This window comes from Fukomys damarensis, unplaced genomic scaffold (assembly GCF_012274545.1).
Source record: "Fukomys damarensis isolate Sample0158 unplaced genomic scaffold, DMR_v1.0_HiC HiC_scaffold_1, whole genome shotgun sequence".
Classification (NCBI taxonomy): Eukaryota; Metazoa; Chordata; class Mammalia; order Rodentia; family Bathyergidae; genus Fukomys; species Fukomys damarensis.
In genome coordinates, this window is record NW_022900913.1 from 58,302,348 (window position 1) to 58,322,244 (window position 19,897).

At 37.0% G+C, this 19,897-nt stretch overlaps 1 pseudogene; it reads left to right on the forward strand.

Annotated features, from left to right (window-relative positions):
• LOC104858805 overlaps window positions 1–19,897 on the forward strand; it is a 49,050-nt pseudogene that overhangs the window by 16,378 nt on the left and 12,775 nt on the right.

The window sequence follows — 19,897 nt, forward strand, 5'->3', positions numbered from 1 at the left end:
GAAAAGTTTGAAGAGTAATGGTAGTAGTTCTTCTCTAAATGTCTTGTAAAATTCAGCAGTGAATCCATCAGGGCCTGGGCTTTTCTTTGTTGGTAAGTTTTTAATTACATTTTCAATTTCACTGATTGTGATTGGGGTGTTTAAAATGTTTTTATCTTCTTCGTTCAACTTTGGTAATTCATAAGTATCTAGAAATCTGTCCATTTCTTCTGTGTTTTCCATTTTATTAGAGTACAGGTTCTCAAAGTAGGTGTTCATGATCCTCTGGATTTCTTTCGGATCTGTTGTGACTTCGCCTTTTTCATTCCTAATTGCATGGATCTGAGCCTTTTCTTTCCTTTTTTTGATAAGATTAGCTAAGGGTTTGTCAATTTTATTTATTCTTTCAAAAAACCAGCTCTTTGTTTCATTTATTTTTTGTATCGTTTTCTTAATTTCAATTGCATTGATTTCTGCTCGGATCTTTATAATTTCCTCTCTTGTTCGAGCTTTGGGTTTTTCTTGCTCTTGTTTTTCTAGGAGTCTAAGTTTCATCGTTAAGTTGTTTATTTGAGCCCGCTCTGTTTTCCTAGTGTGGGCATTCAATGTTATGAATTTTCCACGTAGAACTGCTTTCATTGTGTCCCAAAGATTCCTGTATGTTGTATTGGCATTCTCATTTATTTGTAAAAACTGTCTAATTTCTTCTTTAATTTCCTCTGTAATCCATTGATTGTTTAGGAGAGTGTTGTTCAGTTTCCATGTGCTTGTGAAGTTTCTATAGTTTCTTGTGCTATTGATGTCTAGTTTGATTGCACTATGATCTGATAATAAACAGGGGATGACTTCAATTTTTTTGCATTTATTTAGACCTGTTTTGTGAGCCAGTATGTGGTCTATTTTGGAGAATGATCCATGTGCAGCCGAAAAGAATGTATATTCTGGTTTTTGGGGGTGGAATACTCTATAAACATCTATTAAGTCCATGTGTTCCAAAGCTTGGTTCAGTTCTATTATTTCATTGTTGATTTTCTGCCTAGTAGATCTGTCAATTTGTGATAGTGGGGTATTTAAATCCCCCACTACAATTGTATTAGTGCTTATTTGGTTTTTCATGTTACTTAATATTTGTTTTATATAGTTGGGGGCATTTATATTTGGTGCATATATGTTTATGATTGTCAGCTCTTCCTCTTGAATTGTTCCCTTTACAAGGATGTAGTGTCCTTCTTTGTCTCTCTTAATGAGTTTTGGTTTGAAATTTACTTTATCTGCGAATAAGATTGCTACCCCTGCTTTTTTCTGGGCTCCTGATGAGTGGAGAATTGTTTTCCACCCTTTCACTTTCAGTCTGTGGACTTCCTTTTGTACTAGGTATGTTTCTTGTATACAACATATTGTTGGATTTTGCTTCTTAATCCATTCTGCCAATCTATTTCTCTTGATTGGTGAATTGAGGCCATTAACATTGATGGTTATAACTGATATGTTTTAACTTATTCTTGTCATGTTATTGTCCTTTTGTTGACTCTTTTTACTTTTTCTCCCATCTCCTTTTAGTTTCTTGCCTTGCCTATTTGATTTGGTCTGTTGGGCCTCATGTTATTGTGAATTTCGTTGTCCTTTTCTAGGATATTGTTTAGAATTCCTTGCAGTGCTGGTTTGGTGTTCATGAAATTTCTCAGGTGCTCTTTGTCGTGGAAGTATTTTATTTCCCCATCTATTTTGAAAGAGAGTTTTGCAGGATACATCAGTCTAGGTTGGAGGTTCTTTTCTTTTAGGACTTGGAATACCTCAGTCCAGGCTCTCCTTGACCTAAGGGTTTGTGTTGAAAAGTCTGCTGTGATTCTAATGGGCTTTCCTTTGCATGTGATTTGTTTCTTTTCTCTTACTGCTTGTAGTATTTTGTTTTTCTGTTGGATTTCTGGAGTCTTGATTATTATATGTCTGGGTGAAGATTTTTTTTTTGCTCGTGGCTAGTTGGGGTTCCATATGCCTCACTTATCTGTATGTCTAATTCTTCCCTTCTGTTTGGGAAGTTTTCTGTCATTAATTCTGTGAAGAGTTTTTTTATGTCATTTGTGTTGTCTCCTGTTTTTTCATGAATTCCTATCAGTCTTATGTTATTTTTCTTTGTATCATCTAGAAGTTGTTGGATTGATTTCTCATGATCCCTTACTGTTTTTAAGAGACCTCTTTTTTCATGGTTACTGACTGCGATCCTATCCTCTATATCTGAAATTCTATCTTTGCAATCTTTTATTCTGTTGCGTACACTTTCAATAGAGTTTTTAATCTCCTGGATATCTGTTTGAATATGTTTTATGGATTCCATTTCTTTCCTCTGTTGGGCATTCATTGTTTCCATTTCTTTCTCATGCTGAGTCTTCATGGCTTCTACCATGGTCTTGAGCTCACCTATTTTTTTGTCAGTTTCTATTCTAGAGTCTCGAATCATGACTTCCATTTTGCTCATCATCTCTCTGGTTAATTGGGAAATTATTTCTGATTTGAATTTTTCTAGAGCCTGGTTGATCTGTTTTGTTACCTCCTGTGCTATGGGTCCAGGGTGTCCTGTTGGGTCACTATCAGACTTTTCATCCTCATTTGTCCTACTATTTGCCATTGGTTAACTGGAAATCTGCTTCTGTGTCTTGCTTAAATGTTTTATCATTTTTATTTTTATTGTTGGGTTGTCCTTTAATTTCTGGGTATTACTTAAATCTTCCTAATATAGTTGCGTTTTAGCTTTTGAGTTTCTAGTGCCTCATAGACATCCTCATTTTCATAATATCAGAGTAAACAACTCTTTAAATCAATCATAACCCTTTATTCCAGTTGATATATTCAGCAGCCCAATAGGATCAGGCACAGCTTGCAAACTGACCACTTGTGGTAGTCATTAATGTATCACCTTTAAGTCATATGAATTAAATTCATTTGAAGAAGCAGCCCATAATATGTTTGCAGTGAATATACTTTTCAATATAGCATCTTTACCATTTAGGATGGGGGTTAGACTTAGAACGAGAGGATTAGATAAGTGAAAGAATTAGAGCAGGTTTGAAGTGAATCCAGAGGATGTAGAATTACCTTACTATCTTTACAAAGCTATTAACTTCAGGGGGGATACAGAGAGTGCAGGAATAAGGACAAGAATATATTCCCTTAACAATAACAGGCGCTTGCCTTCCCTTGAAGGTACAGAGCCATGAGTGAGGTAAAATGACTGGAGAAAAGAACACAAAGAGAAACCCCTCCTAAAAAGAAAAAATAATAAAAGAAGAAGTCTGATTTAGGGCAGGAGCTGGAATAAAAAGGGAGATGAGGGATAATATGGTGGAGCAATAGACTGAGTTGGAGAGAGAGGACAGAAAAAAGAAAGAAATTTTAGGGTGGAATGAGGAAAAGAAAAAATAGAGAGAAAAAAAAGAATTTGAAGGGCCTCTTTCAGACTGTCTCTGTTCTCATATTATACCACATGTACAGCCATATGCAGAATTGAATCTCCTGGTCTCAGCTAGCCAGTGGCAGTTCCCCACGACTGAGACTGAACACAGTCCACAAGGCCTAACTTGAGTTTCCCTACCCTCAGGGTTGAATTCCACCCAGTTCTATTACAGGTTTCCAATGCCCTTTCTTTAAAGATGTTCAAAGTTGGGATCTCAGAAAACTACCCTTCATTAGAACCTATGCCTCTGTAGAGTTGATCTAAGGACTGGCCCAATCAGGAGGTTTGAGAACGGGGGGGCGGGTGGGGGAACGTCCTGGGGGTGTTTCAAGGGCGCCGGGGCGGCTACATTCCTTACTGGGTCTGTTATTGCACAGTCCGGGAGGTCACAAACCCACCGGGTGATCTCAGGCAGGCAGGCAGCTGAAGAGACCCCCTCTGGGGTCTTTGGGTCCTTGCTGAGTCTGTTGTTGCTTATTCTGGGAGGTTGCACACCCGCTAGGTGATCTCAGGCAGGCAGGCAGCTGAAGGGACCCCCTCCGGGGTCTTTGAGTCCTCAAATTTTACTTTTTGGTGCTCCTGTTACCTATCTCATGATAAAGATCACCTAAATAGGGTTGGGGATTTAGCTCAGTGGTTCCACTGCCTGCCTCACAAGTGCAAGGACCCGAGTTTGATCCCCAGTACCAAAAAAAAAACAAAACAAAACAAACTGAACAACACCAATGACAACAACAACAACAAAAACCCAAAAAACAAAGAACACCTAAATAAATTTGTGGCCACTAAGTCACCCCCCAAAATATTTCAAGGATGTCATAGACGGAGACAGTCAAGCTAACAATATCAAAATGTCTAATAGAATGAATGCACCAGGTTGCTTGAGCAATTAAGTAGAAGGGATAAAAAGGGAATAAATGACAGGAAAATAATGCATCACCAGGCATAAGTTAATACCTATCAGCAATACTCTAAATGTCAATGGTCTTAATTCACTAATTAAAAGACACAGATTGGCAGAATGGATAAAATACAAAATACAGCAGTCTGCTACATATTAAAAAATCATTTAACCCAAAAAGAAACTCAGAATATAAAAAATCAAAGGAGGTAAAACAATATTCCATGTAAGAGCAACATGAAAACAAGCAGGAGTAGCTATCCTATTGTCAGACAAATGAACTTTAAGCTAAGTGTGATCAGAGGAGGCAAAGAAGTTCTTTACATATTGGTTAAGGGGACAATTTAATATAAAGTGCTAACAATTATAAACATCTATGCACTGAACATGGATGCACACAGCTTCATAAAACAAACAATTCTGGACATAAAAGCTCAGATAAACAGCAATACAATTGTAGTGGAGAATCTCCATACCCCACTATTACAAATAGATCAACTAGACAAAAAAAAAATCAACAAAGAAGTGTCAGAGTTGAACTTTTGAACAAATGGATAATAGATATCTACAGAGTGTTCCACCAAACAATGGAATACATTCTTCTCAGCAGCACATGAAACTTTGTCCAAAACAAATAATCATGTACTAGCTAAAGGATTGAAATTATACCATGCACATTATCAGATCATAATGCAATGAAACTAGAACTCAGTAGAAAAAGAAAACATAAAAATTATGCAAACACATGGAAATTGAACATCACATTTTTTATTCATTATATTTATGGCACATTTGAGGTATGCAATATGATGACATTCATTGTTGGGAATTTGTACCTTTATATGATATATCTTGGTTCTTAGTTTTCTCCATTCCCCTGTCCTCCCTTCAACCCCTCCACCCCTCCTATTTACAAAGACCTTTTTTTTAGTTTTCTCATATTTATTCCTTTCTCTTCTTTCCTTTTTCCTCCTTCTCCCCTTCCCCCTTCGTCTTTGGGCCTTTTCTTCCTATTTCACATTATCTGTTATAGATTTTCATCCTTATTTACACTTACAGTTTCTCACACCAGAGAAACTATTCAGTATTTATACATATGTGTCCTATTTATTTCACTTAAGATTATCACCTCAATGTATATACATTTAGCTATAAATGTCTAGTTTCTCATTCTTTATGGCTGAATAATATTCCATTTTATTAAAAAAAATCTTCATCCAGTCTCCATTTGATGGGCAATTGGGCTGTTTCCAAGTTTTAGCTATTACAAATTGCTGCTGTAAACATGGGTGTGCACATATATTGTTGTGGTATGATACTTTTAATTCTTTTGGGAAGATAACCAGCAGGGGAATAGCTGGGTTAAGTGGGACCTCTAATTCTAGTTTTTTTGAGGTATATCCATACTGACTTCCACAGTGGTTACACCAGTCTACAGTCCTATCAGCAGTAGAGAAAGATTCCTTTTACCCCCACAATCCCTCCAGCCTTTGTTATTAGTTGATTTCTCGATAGTAGCCATTCTTTCTGGGGTGAAGTAGAATCTCTGTTGTTTTTATTTGCATCTCTCCAAGGACCAGGACATCACATTCTTGAATAATCAATGAGTCATAGAACAGGTCAAAGAAGAAATTAGACAGTTACTAGAAGTGATAATGCTACACAAAATGGAAGAGCTTATGAGACACAATGAAAGCAGCCCTAAAAGTGAAGTTTATAGGTGTGAATGCCCACATCACAAAAATAGAGCTTTTCCAAATAAATAACCTAATGATAGAGCACAAGGTCCTAGAAAAAAGAGTAAACCCAACCTATAGCACCAGGAAGGAGATTATAAAAAACAGAGCAAAAATCAATTAAATGAGATGAAAAAAATCAGTGTAAAGAATTAATAATCAAAGAGCTGGTTCTTTGAAAGAGAAAATACAATAAGATAAACCCTTAGTCAATCTTACCCAAAAAAGGAAAGATATAAATCACTACAATTAGAAATGAAAAGGGTGAAATCACAAATGACACTGTCAAAATTCAGAAGACTATTAGCAATTACTTCACAAATAAACCACCAATAAATTGTACACCAATAAATTGGAGAACTCAGAAGAAATGAATAGATTCATAGGTACATATGAATTAGTAAAACTGGATCAAGAAGATTAAAAAACCCCAAATAATCCAGTAACAGGCAATGAAATTGAAGCAATGATAAAAAAGTACAAAATAAAATCCTAGGTCCTGATGGATTTATTGCCAAATTCTACAAGAATTTCAGGGTAGACATGTAACGCCAATGCTCCTCCAACTTTTGAATGAAATCAGAAGGAAAGGAGTACTCCCAAAGTCATTCCTGAAAGCTAGTGTTACCTTAATTCTAAAAAGAGACAAGGAAGAAAATGTGAACTACAGGCCAGTTTCTTTATTGAACACAGATGCAAAAATCCTTAACAAAATACAGTAATACCTTGGAATGCTTCTGTTCATGAAGCATTGGGAAAAATTTTGCTTCCATTTGTGAATGCATCAAGTGATGAACATGACCATAGCCATCTTCTCTGCACAAACGTGAACGTGGTTGTCTTGGCCACTCTCACACATGAATGTGGCTTCCTCTAGTCGAGATTGTAGTTGCAGACAACCTGTGCACACTTACTGTGAAATTTTTTTGTGCTTTTTAGCACATACACTACTATATAGTATTATTCAATCCAGCATGGCTCCAAAGAAAAGAGCAGAGCAAATGTGGTGGTGAAAAGAAAGTGCAGAGTGGTAACGAGGGTGACAAGAATGTGCAGAAGAGTAACGAAGGTAACAAGAAAGTGCAGAGCAAGAATGACAAGAAGAAAGTTTTCAAGAAAATAACTGTTGAATCAAAGAAGGAAACTAGAAAAGAATGAGCATGGTATTTGTGTGACTGACCTGGCCTCAAAGTACAAGGCAAAGTTTACAATCCTATTTTCAAGAATAAAGATACCATCAAAGGAGCTGATGTGCCGAAAGGAACAATGATGTTAGTCAAGCAGAGGATGCAAGTGCTGGAAGAGGCTGAAAAACTTTTTTTAGTATGGTTGGATGAGCAACAAGTGGCAAGTGATAGTATTAATGAAGCAATGATATGTGAAAAATCCAGGAAATTGCACAGTGATTTATTTTGATAAAACCTCTCTACACATGCAACAAGTGATGAATTTAAAGCCAGTAGAGGGTGGTTTGATAAATTCCACAAGAGAAGTGGTGTCCACAGTGTGATAAGACATGGTGAGGCTTCCAGTTCTCACAAGGCTGCTCCAGAAGCCTACAAGAAAGAATTCATGTAATTCATGCAGGCAGAAGGATATGTTGCTCAACAAGTATTCATTTGTGATGACACAGAACCTATGATGCCCACAGAACCTATGTCATATGGGAGGAAAAGACACTGCGGGAACCGAAACCCATAAAGGACAGATGAAACCCTTTTGCTGCCTGTGAATACAAGTGCTGATCTGAAGATTAAGCCACTACTGGCGTACCATTCCCAGACCCCTCGTGCATCAAGTACCAGAATGTGAACAAGGCCAGGCTGCCTGTCATGTGGAAGGCCAATATGAAAGGTTGGGTCACAAGGCAATTGTTTGTGGAATGGATGCACAAGATGTTCACAGCATTAAGAAATATCTTTCTGATAACCAACTTCCTGAAAGGTGCCTTCTTCTGATGGACAGTGCCCTGGCCCATCCTCCACCCATGGCGGATGATATGGACACTGAGTATGACTTCATAAAGGTCAAGTTCCTCTCTCCATCACAACACCTCTTCTGCAGCTCATATATCACCAAGTGATCTGCAACTTCAAGAAGCTACATACAGAGGTGCTCTTCAGCAGGTGTTGTAATGTAATTGAAGATATGTCTTTGACTCTGAATGAATTCTGGAAGAAACATTCCAATGTCCTTCGCTGCATCAACCTCATTGACAAAAAAGATCATACACCATAACCAAATAGGCTTCATTGCAGAGAGGCAAGGATGGTTCAATACACACAAGTGAATAAATGTAATCTGGCACATAAACAGAAGCAAGGAAAAAACTCACATAATTATCTCAATAGTTGCAGAAAAAGCCTTTGATAAAAATCCAACATACATTCATGTTAAAAGCTCTGATAAAAATATGTATAGAAGGGTCTTATCTCAATATAATAAGTGATAATACAAAAGTAAAGCTTGAAAAACTAGACATAGGCCAGGACTTTCTGAACAGAACCCCATTGGCACAAGAAATAGCACTAAGAATCAACAGATTGGAACCTGTCAAATTGCAAAACCTTTTATGCAAAGGAAACAACTAATGTAGTGAAAAGACATCCTACAGTGTTGGCCAAAGAACTAACATCTAGAATATATAAAGAAAAAAAAAAGATTTCCCCAAATAGAAATCATAATCAGAAAATGGGCTAGTGAAATAAATAAGACACTTCTCAAAAGTACAAATGGCCATTAAATACATGAAACAATGTTCAATATTGTTGGTTATCAGAGAAATGCAAATTAAAACAACACTGAGAATCTGTCTTACTCGAGAAAGAAAGACTGTCATCAAGAAGTCAAATAATAACAAATATTGGAGAGGCTGTGGGGAAAGAGGAATCCTTCACATTGTTGGTGGCAATGTAAACTAGTAAACCGCGATGTTATATCTGTATGGAGACTATTAAAAAAACTAAAAACAAAGATTCCATTTGACCCAGCTATTCCCCTTCTAGGAGTCTTCTTGAAAGAGTTAAAGACATCATATTAGAGTGACACATGTTTACTTATGTTTATAGCAGCATGATTCATAATACCTAAATCTTTGAAATGGTCTATATGCCCATCAACAGATGAATGGATAAAGAAAATGTGGTATTTAATACAATGGAGTACTACTCTGCCACAAAGGAGAATAAGTGAGCTATTTGTAGATAAATAGATGTTCCCTGAGACCATAATATTAAGAGAAATAAACCAGACACACAAGCTTAAATATTGCAGTTTCTCTTATACAAGAAACCTAAAATATATATATATCAAAGTAAAAGATAAATAATAGGAAGTACAGGGATCTTTTTAAATGGGAAGAAGATCAGCAGATGGAGGGAAGAGTGCCAGAGGGAAAGGAATGAGGATGATGAAAAGAATTGAAAAGAAATGGGGGGGGGCTTTGCAACTGAAAAGGGAAACTAAAGATGGAATGAGCAGGGATAGAGGAAAGAGTTAGAGGATAGAAAAAGAATTAAGATGTCTTACGCACATGTACCAACTCCACATGATAAATACCTATATAGAAATGTATTGCAAAATAGAAATTAACAAGAAATAAAAGGAGAGAATGTGGATGGATGTGAAATGACAATTGATAAATGTAATCATGTATTGCATATATGTACTAAGAGAAATAAAAATTAACAAAAAAGTAGAGAATGTAGTTATGAATTGACAATTTAGCCATGAATACAGTTTGTCACAATTATTTTATTTATTCTATTTTCTCATTGAGTTTATTGGTACATTTTAGGTATACAGTACAGTTACATTCATTATTGGGATTTTGTACTTTTACGTGACAGGTCTTGGTTCTCATTTTTTCCCCTTGTCCCTGCCCTCCCCTCACCCCCTCAAGGATATATTCCTAAGTGAAATAAATAAGTTACACATGTATAAGTACCAAATATTTTCTCTGATGTCACAATTATTTTAGATGGATACATAAGCAAAATCTTGGAGCCTCCTCTGGCCTGAAGTCACTGAGTGGACACAGCCCTTGTCTGCCTCTCCAGCCTTCCCTGATGCTTTTTCTCTCATTTGTGCTCTACTTAAGAGATACATTGGCTCCTTGGTAGTTCTCTGGATGCTCCTACTTGCTTTCTGCCTTAATCAGATGATGTCCACTCAGCCTCTGAGCCCAGCTTCAATAAGTCTAGGAAAGCCTTCCCTAAGTCATCTACCAAGTTAGATCCCATGTAGGTTATTCTTTATCCCAGTGACACTTGGGCTTTTTCCTGTATGTCTTATCACAATTATAATTTTAAAAAATAGATTTTTTTTTACTGTGACTTGCATAAGGGCAAGAACTGTCTCTGTCTTGCTCACTGTTTTGTCTTCCAGCACAGTGATGAGCATAGCAACAACTCAATATTTGTTGAATGGATAAATGAACAATACTGTCTTTTCTTAGCAACATGTCGTCAGAGATACCTGTAGAGTATGCTTATTCATTTAAGGAGGAAGAGAATTGTATATTTATGGAAGATAATCAAGAAAATCATATAAACAGTTGCATGGGTCAAATAAATTTAAATACACGGGGCAACTTTGAAGGAGGTAAAAATCAATATTCAGATGTTGACTATTAAGTGTAAACCCTGCATCTATTTGCATTCTCTAGAAGCGATTATCAAGACTGCCCTAGATTTGCAGATTTTTATGAGGAAGTGGCTGTGAAAGATAAGGGGGAGAAGGAGTGGTAGTAGGTGTGGAACACCTGTGGACTATGATACATGTCTACCAGATGTGAAAGAGAAGGAGAATTTGGCAGGAAAGGTGGCAGTCTGCAGTGCAGATCTAAGAATGTACCGGTCACATCAAGGGAGAGTTTGTCACTCCAAGTCACCTGTTAGATGAGTTTGCATCCTACAGCAACAGACCTACACTAGGGCTCTAGCCATGCACAGTCAGGAGTTGGGGGCATGTAGGGCAGGCATGGCTTTGGTGCAGCTGTGATAGTTTTAGAGGGCTGCAGCTGGGGCTGTCAGTTCATTCTGCAGCTGACAGCAAGAGGTCCAGCACATTTTCATAGCTGCCATTCCCAGAAATTTTAGATTGTCATTTTCATCACCATATTTTAATTTGTAAATCAAACACTTTACCCAGGGCTCGGCCCTTGGTTTAGATTTTCTATTTTCCAGTTCATAGTAGATGGTGTGTATTTTTCTTCAATAAAGGCCAAGCTTATTCAGTCCATATCCCCTGGCTTTCTAGTCTTAAGTGCTGTTTGTCATTAGCTAATAGCAAATTCCTCACAATATGGATCGCACTTCCTTGTAGCTACCAGTCCATTTACTATTAAATCCGACAGATAGACCTTTGATTATTCCAATGTGTTTAAATAAAGTGAAAAGTAAGGCCTTTAGCAAAATCCTTCATTGTTGCACAAGTTCTCTGGGATAAGCACTTCCAAAGTATGGTAACAAGTAACAGGAGTGCGAAGAAACAGAATCACAGTAACAGGTAACTATCAAACCACTTTCAGTTCTTTTAGCTCATAACCTGGCAATGAGTTTCACTTTTAAGCAGGGTGGAGACCAGGTGACAAAATGTTAGGGCTTGTAGGAGTTTTCTCCATGGGGCTCCATCCATCTTTACAGATATAACTGGGCTGTCAGTTCCATTTGTCTCTAGAGGAGCTTCTTTCATGCTTCTGCTGCTATCTATTGTCCAGTCATCCTTGGAGGAACAACTTCAAGTATAATCACCATGGTGATGACACGTGGGTCAATTTGTCCTCTTACTCTGGCGAGACCCAGGCTCTACAGGGCTTGATTTTAGGTCCATCTTTGCAGTGTCTCTGAGGGATATGTAATTAAGAATCAATCACACAGAGTAATAATCCTAATCATAAGTAATGCTAGTATTAAAATAGAATTGAGATGAAAAAGCCTTTTAGATTTATTCCCTTTCTTGTTATCTGACATTACCTCTTTGGGCAGCCTGGTTTTGAGTGACTGTATAGTTACACAGTGGTTTTGCTACATGTATTTTCTTTCTTTTCTCCTGGCTCTTGATATTAGACTATATGCAGACTTTTCTGAAGTAGTGCATGGACTGAAACATACAAAGAGCCTATGGTTTTTATATGTAATAACCATCTATTTTCAGTGTCAAAGGAATATCAGAACCTCTTGTTGAGACAAGAGCAGGTACTTCTGATTTCTCTTTTGTTTTATGATTGCCATGGTGACAGGAGGGAGACAGAACTAGGAGAGGACTGGAACTCACTATAATATATGAAGCTTATAAAAGCCATGAGGCCATTTCTGAGTAGGGCATTGTTTGACATTATGTGAAGGGCATACTCTGTCTTTAAAAGTCTAGCACTCTTCCTTCTAAAAAAAATCAGCTCTGTCCCCTTTCATTCTTTTAAGTTTTCCTACAACTTTAAAGATTGGACTGGATGGCGAATGAGTTCTTGTATCTGTAACATTTTTAGTTTCATTCCTACACTATTTAGCTTCACCTGTATGATGGAGAATGAAAACTGTAATATTGTGGAGTGGCCTGAGGATGTTTAATAGTATGAGATAGGAAGTATAATGGAGAAGCTCCAATGAAGGGTGGGCGGGTAGGAAAGCATTTCATACTGGTCAGTGATGAGGATTGAGACTTCTATGACTATGTCTGAGCCGAGAGTGCAGGGCCTAGGGGCTCTGGAAAGAAAGCAGCAGCATAGCATAGAGGAGGGAAGTGTGATGAGAGCAAAGGCACTCACAGTGCTGGATCAGACAGCAGCAGCAGACACTGTTTCCTGACCTGTGTTCTCCAGGACATGTCATGTCAGATGTTAGCATATGACACACTAAAAGCGGGTTCTGCGGGCAAATGAACTAGGAAAAAGCTATCAGGTGGAGATTTTGTAACAGAACATTATTTACATGAAGTAAAGAAATGGTCTAGCTTCATTTAAATTAAATACTTCACAGAACTTTTTGAATATAAAACCTTATTTTTTCTAATTTTATTAATATCTCAAAGAAAATTGTGTTCTATTGAATATATGGAAATTCTGTATGAGTGATTATCTGTGTGCGTGTGGAAGAGTGATAAGTGGATACCAAAACCCAATAAAGTAGCATTCAGAGTTTGTGTATGTGAGGCGTAATCAAAATATACAGGGAACATTTAAATTAAAAAAAATACTAAAAGAGACATTGCTATTAGTACCCTTTCAAATAACTCCCCCTCACTTCAACAATACTTATCCTATCATTCTTGCCACTTTTATACTTTTACAGCCTTCATTGTGTGCCAGAGTCACTTGGCGAGATTTAAAAATAAAACGCCCATTCCAGACCTCACTTGGGGTGAAGGGAGGGCAGAGTTAAGGGGAAAAAATGAGAATCAAGACTTGCCATGTAAAGGTACATGATCCCAACAATGAATGTAACTGTACTGTATCCCTAAAATGTACCAATAAACTCAATAAAATTAAAAAAAACAAACCTGAATCCAAAGGATCAAGGCTTAGAATCTGTATGGTAAAAATATTTCCCTGCACGATCACACTCATATGTGGACTCTAAGGATTTCCCAGAAGCTGAGAGGATAATAGTGTTTACAAGAGGCTGGGAGAGTAGAGAGAAGGGTTGGAGGAAGGGTGGCCAGGAGGGACTAACATATTTAGATGGGGTAAGAAGTTCTGGTGTGTTATTGCACTGTGGGGTGACTATAGATAATGTACTGTACATTTATTTTTGAAGTATATGTTCTCTTGTTTCCCATTAGGTTTATTGGTACATTTAAAGCAAACAATATAGTTACATGTATCATTGGGATCTTGTACCTTTACATGGTTTATCTTGCTTCTTGTTATTTCCCCATATGCCTGCCCTCCCTTTATCTGCTTCATCCTTTCCTACTTACAAAGACTGTGTTTCCATTTTTAATTTGTTTATATTTTTCCGCTTATTTCCTTCCCCCCTTCCCACTCCCCCTTGAGCCATTTTCTTCCTATTTCAGGCTACCAATGTCCTGTACCCTTTTTTTTTTTTTGTGGCAATGGGGATTGCCACAGTGGTGCCACTGAGCTAAATCTCCAGCCCCTGTCTTACACATTTTTTTTAATTGAGTTTATTTTTAAATCAGTTTATTGGTACATATTAGGGATACAGTACAGTTTCATTCATTGTTGGGATCTTGCACCTCTACATGACAGGTCTTGGTTTTTATTTTTTCCCCTTGTCCCTGCCCTTCCTTCACCCCCTCACCCCACCATTTGCAAACACCTTATTTCCAGCTTTTCATTTTCTCACATTTTTTTCTTTTCTGTTATTACCCTTCCCCTACCCATCCCACCTTCCCTACATGTTTAGCCCTTTTCTTCCCATTTTACAATGTCAGTTATCTCATTAGGATCTTATGTACTATTACAATTTATTTACACCAGAAAAACTATTCGGTATTTACACATGTGTGACTTATTTATTTCACTTAGGAGTATATCCTCAATATGTATCCATTTTCCTAGGAATGAATCTAATTTCTCATTTTTTATGGCTGAGTATTATTCCATTTTATAGAAAAACCACATCTTCTTTATCCAGTTTCCAACTGATGGGCAAATGGGCTGTTTCCAAGTTTTAGCTATTACAAGCTGCCGCTATAAACATGGGTGTGCTTATATCACTGTGATATGATTCTTTTAATTCTTTTGGAAAGATACCCAGCAGAGGGATGGCTGGGTCAAATGGAACCTCTAATCCCAGCTCTCTGAGATATCTCCATATTGATTTCCATAGACATTGCACCAGTCTACACTCCCTCCAACAATGGAGAAGGGTTCCTTTCTCCCTACAACTCTGCCAACATTTGTTATTGGTTGGTTGATTTCTTGATAGCAGCCATTCTTTGTGGGGTGAGGTGGAATCTCAGTGTTGTTTTCATCTGCATCTCTCGAATGACCAGTGATGTGGAACAGTTTTTCATATATTTACTTGCTACTTTTAATTCTTTTTCTGCAAAATGCCCATTTTAGAATTGGGTGTTTATATTTGGAGGGGCTGTTGTTTTGAGTTCTTTATATATTTTACATAATAGACGTTTGTCTGAGGAACAGCTGATAAAAAGATTTTCCCACATTGCAGGTTGTCTATTAGTTCTGTTGATGGTTTCTTTTGCAGTGCAGAAGCTTTTTAATAAGATGAGATCCTACTTGTTGATTCTTTCTGCTAGTTCCTGTGCTACTGAGGATTTGTTCATAAAGACTTTTCCTAAGCCAGTGTCTTCCAGAGTTCTGCCTAATTTATATTCCAGCAAGTTTAGTGTTTCTGTTTTTATGTTTAGATCTTTAATCCACTTGGATTTTAATTTAGTGCATGGTGACAGATAAGGGTCTAATTTTAATCTTTTGCAGGTTGAGATCCAGTTTTTCCAACACCACTTATTAAAGAGGCTATCTTTCCTCCAGTGGGGACTGGCAGCTCCTTTGTCAAAGATGAGGTAGCTGAGTACATCTGGATTTGTTTTTGTGTCTTCTGTGGCGGTCCGGCCGTCACAACACGAACGTACCTGAGTTGGGGAGTGAGGATTGAGAAAGGACAGCACACTCAATAGTGTGGAGACAAGAGGTCCAATTTATTACACAGAAACAGCTCCTTTTAAAGGCAAGCCAACAGGAAACATCAAGCAATATTAGGGAGGAGATCAAAGGTCAAATTTAACAAAGTCCTTGAGCCAGGCATGGTGGTGCACGCCCGTAATCCCATAAAACTAGTCTGGATTACAGTGAGCTCCAGGTCAACACTGGTAATCCCATAAACCCAGCCTGGATAATCCCATAAACCCAGCCTGGATTACACAGTGAGCTCAGCCTGGATTACACAGAGAGCTCCAGGTCAGTCTCATCTGCATAGCTGAGACCCTCATCTCAGAAAAGCCAAATAGAGTCATAGATTGTGTCAATGCCTTAATGGTAGAAGAAGTTACTTTTCCAATGTCAAATGCCAGGGGGCTCCCACAGTCTTCCAATCTGTTCCACTGATCCTCAGGTCTGCTTCTTTGTCAGTACCATGCTGTTTTTATCACAGTGGCTTTTTAGTATAGTTTCAAACTGGGAATTGTTATACCTGCTGCCATGTGTCTGTTGCCTAGTATGGCTTTTGCTATTCTAAGTCTTTTATGGTTCCAAATTAATTTTTGGATTCTTCTTTCTAGTTCTGTGAAGTATAGTGTTGGGATTTCAATTGGTATTGCATTGAATCTGTATAGCAGTTTTGGTAGTATGGCCATTTTCACTCTGTTGATTTTTCCTACCCAGGAGCAGGGGACATCTTTCCATTTTCTTATATCCTCTTCGATATCTTTTTTCAGAGTGCTGTAGTTTTCAGTGTAGAGATCTTTTGCCTCTTTTGTTAGATTGATTCCTAGATGCTTCATTTTTTGGGATGCTATTGTGAAAGTAATTGTTTCCCTAATTTCTCATTCAGTGTGTCTGTTATTTGTGTACAAGAAGGCTATTGATTTTGGGGTATTGACCTGGTATCCAGCTACTCTGCTAAAAGTGTCAATTAAGTCAAGAAATCTTTTGGTGGAGTTTTTTGGGTCTTCAATGTAGAGTATCGTATCATCAACAAATAATGATAGTTTAACTTCTTCCTTTCCTATCTTTATTGCTTTAATTTCTTTCTATTGTCTAATTGCTGTGGCTAATATTTCCAGAACTATGTGAAAGAGTAGTGGTGATAGTAGGCATACTTGTCTTGTTCCTGATTTTAACATGAAGGTTTTCAGTTTTTGGACATTTAAAATGATGTTGGCTGTTGGTTTTTCATAGATAGCCTTTATTAAGTTGAGACAGAGACCATCTATTCCAATGTTTTGCAGGGTTTTCATCATGAATGGGTGTTGAATTTTGTCAAATGCTTTCTCTGCATCTATCGAGAGGATCATGTGGTTCTTGTCCTTGACTTTGTTAATATAGTGTATTACATTAATTGATTTATGTATGTTGAACCATCCTTGCATCCCTGGAATAAATCCCACTTGGTCGGGATGAATGATCTTGATGATCCTCTGTATTCTGTTTGCTAGTATCTTCTTGAGGATTTTTGCAACTATATTCATTAAGGAGATTTGCGTGTAGTTCTCTTTTTTTGTTACATCTTTCCCAGGTTTGGGAATCAAAATGATATTTGCTTCCAGGAATGAATTTGGAAATATTGTTTCTCTTTCAATGTCATTGAAAAGTCTGAAGAGTAATGGCAATAGATCTTCTCTAAATGTGAAATTCAGCAGTGAATCCATCAGGACCTGGGCTTTTCTTTGTTGATAAGTTTTTAATTACATTTTCAATTTCACTGACTGTAATTGGGGTGTTTAAAATGTTTTTATCTTCTTCGTTCAACTTTGGTAATTCATAAGTATCTAGAAATCTGTCCATTTCTTCTGTGTTTTCTATTTTTTTAGAGTACAGGTTCTCATAGTATGTATTAATGATCCTCTGGATTTCTGTGGGATCTGTTGTGACTTTGCCTTTTTCATTCCTGATTGCATGGATCTGAGCCTTTTCTTTCCTTTTTTTGATAAGATTTGCTAAGGATTTATCAATTTTATTTAGTCTTTCAAAAAACCAACTCTTCGATTCATTTATTTTTTGTATCATTTTCTTAGTTTCCATTGCATTGATTTCTGCTGTAATCTCTATAATTTCCTCTGTTGTTCGAGCTTCAGGATTTTCTTGCTCTTGTTTTTCTAGGAGTCTGAGGGTCATCATTAGGTTGTTTATTTGAGCTTGCTCTGTTTTCCCAGTGTGGGCATTCAGTGCTATGAATTTTCAATGTAGAACTGCTTTCATTATTTCCCATAGATTCCTGTATGTTGTATTGGCATTTTCATCTATTTGTAAAAACTGTCTGATTTCTTCTTTGATTTCCTCTGTGATTCATTGATTGTTCAGGAGAGTGTTGTTCAATTTCCATGTGTCTGTGAAGTTTCTATGGTTTCTTATGCTATTGATGCCCAGTTTTATTGCACTGTGATCTGATAATATACAGGGAATAACTTCAGTTCTTTTGCATTTATTCAAACTTGTTTTGTGAGCTAGTATGTGATCTATCTTAGAGAATGACCCATGTGCAGCTGAAAAGAATGTATATTCTGATTTAGTGGGTGAAATACTCTATAGAAGTCTAATAAGTCCATGTGTTCAAAAGCTTGGTTCAGTTCTAGTATTTCATTGTTGATTTTTTGCTTAGATGATCTGTCTAGTGGGGATCTAGTATTCAGATCCCCCACTACAATTGTATTAGTGGTTATTTGGTTTTTCATGTTACTTAATATTTGTTTTATATAGTTGGGGGCATTAATATTTGGTGCATATATGTTTATGATTGTCATTTCTTCCTCTTGGATTGTTTGCTTTACAAGGATGTAGTGGCCTTCTTTGTCTCTCTTAATCAGTTTTGGTATGAAATTTGCTTTGTCTGTGAATAAGATTGCTACCCCTGCTTTTTTCTGGGCTCCTGTCTCATGGAGAATTGTTTTCCATCATTTCACTTTCAGTCTATGGGCTTCTTTTTGCACTAGGTGTGTTTCTTGTATACAAAATATTTTTGGATTTTGCTTCTTAATCCATTCTGCTAATCTATTTCTCTTGATTGGTGAATTGAGGCCATTGACATTGATGGTTATAACTGATATATACTGGCTTATTATTGTCATGTTATTGTCCTTTTGTTGACTCTTTTTATTTTTTGTCCTCTCCTTTTAGTTTCTAGCCTTGGCTATTTGATTTGCTCTGTTGGGGCTCCTGGTGTTGTGATCTTCATTGTCTTTTTCCAGGATATTGTTTGAAATTCTTAGGAGTGCTTGTGTAGTATTCATGAAGTTTCTCAAGTGTTCTTTGTCATGAAAGTGTCTTATTTCTCCATCCATTTTGAAAGAGACTTTTGCAGGATACATCAGTCTTGGTTGTAGGTTGTTTTCTTTTAGGAGTTGAAATACCTCACTCCAGGCTCTCCTTGATGTGAGGGTTTGTGTTGAAAAGTCTGCTGTGATTCTGATGGGCTTTCCTTTGCATGTGATTTGTTTCTTTTCTCTCACTGCTTGTAGTATTTTGTTCTTCTGTTGGATTTCTGGGATCTTGATTATTATATATCTAGGTGTAGATTTTTTTTGATCATGGCTATTTGGTGTCATGTATGCCTCACTTATCTGTATGTCTAATTTTTCCCCTCTGGGAAGTTTTCAGTCATTAATTTTTTGAACAGCTTTTTAAAGTCTTTTGCGTTTTCTCCTGGTACTTCATGGATTCCTCTCAGTCTTATGTTATTCTTCTTTGCATCATCTATGAGTTATTGGATCAATTTCTCATGCTCCCTCACTGTTTTTAAGAGACCTCTTTTTTCATGGTCACTGTCTGCTGTCCTATCTTCTTTATCTGAGATTCTATCCTTGCAATCTTTTATTATGTTATGTATGCTTTCAATATAATTTTTAATCTCCTGGATATCTGTTTGAATCTATTTAATGGATTCCATTTCTTTCATATGTTGAGTGTTCATTGTTTCCATTTTACTTATTCTGGGCCTTCATGGTTTCTATTATGTTCCCAAGCTCATCTATTCTTTTTTGTCAGTTTCTGTTCTGAAATCTTGAATCATGTCTTTCATTTTGCTCACCACCTCTATGGTTAATTGGTATATAATTTCTATTTTGAATTTTTCTACAGCTTGATTGATCAGTTTTTTTACTTCATGTGCTGTGAGTTCTGAGTGTCCTGAAGGTTCACTATCTGATTTTTTATCCTCCTTTGCCCTACTGTTTGCCATTGGTGGACTG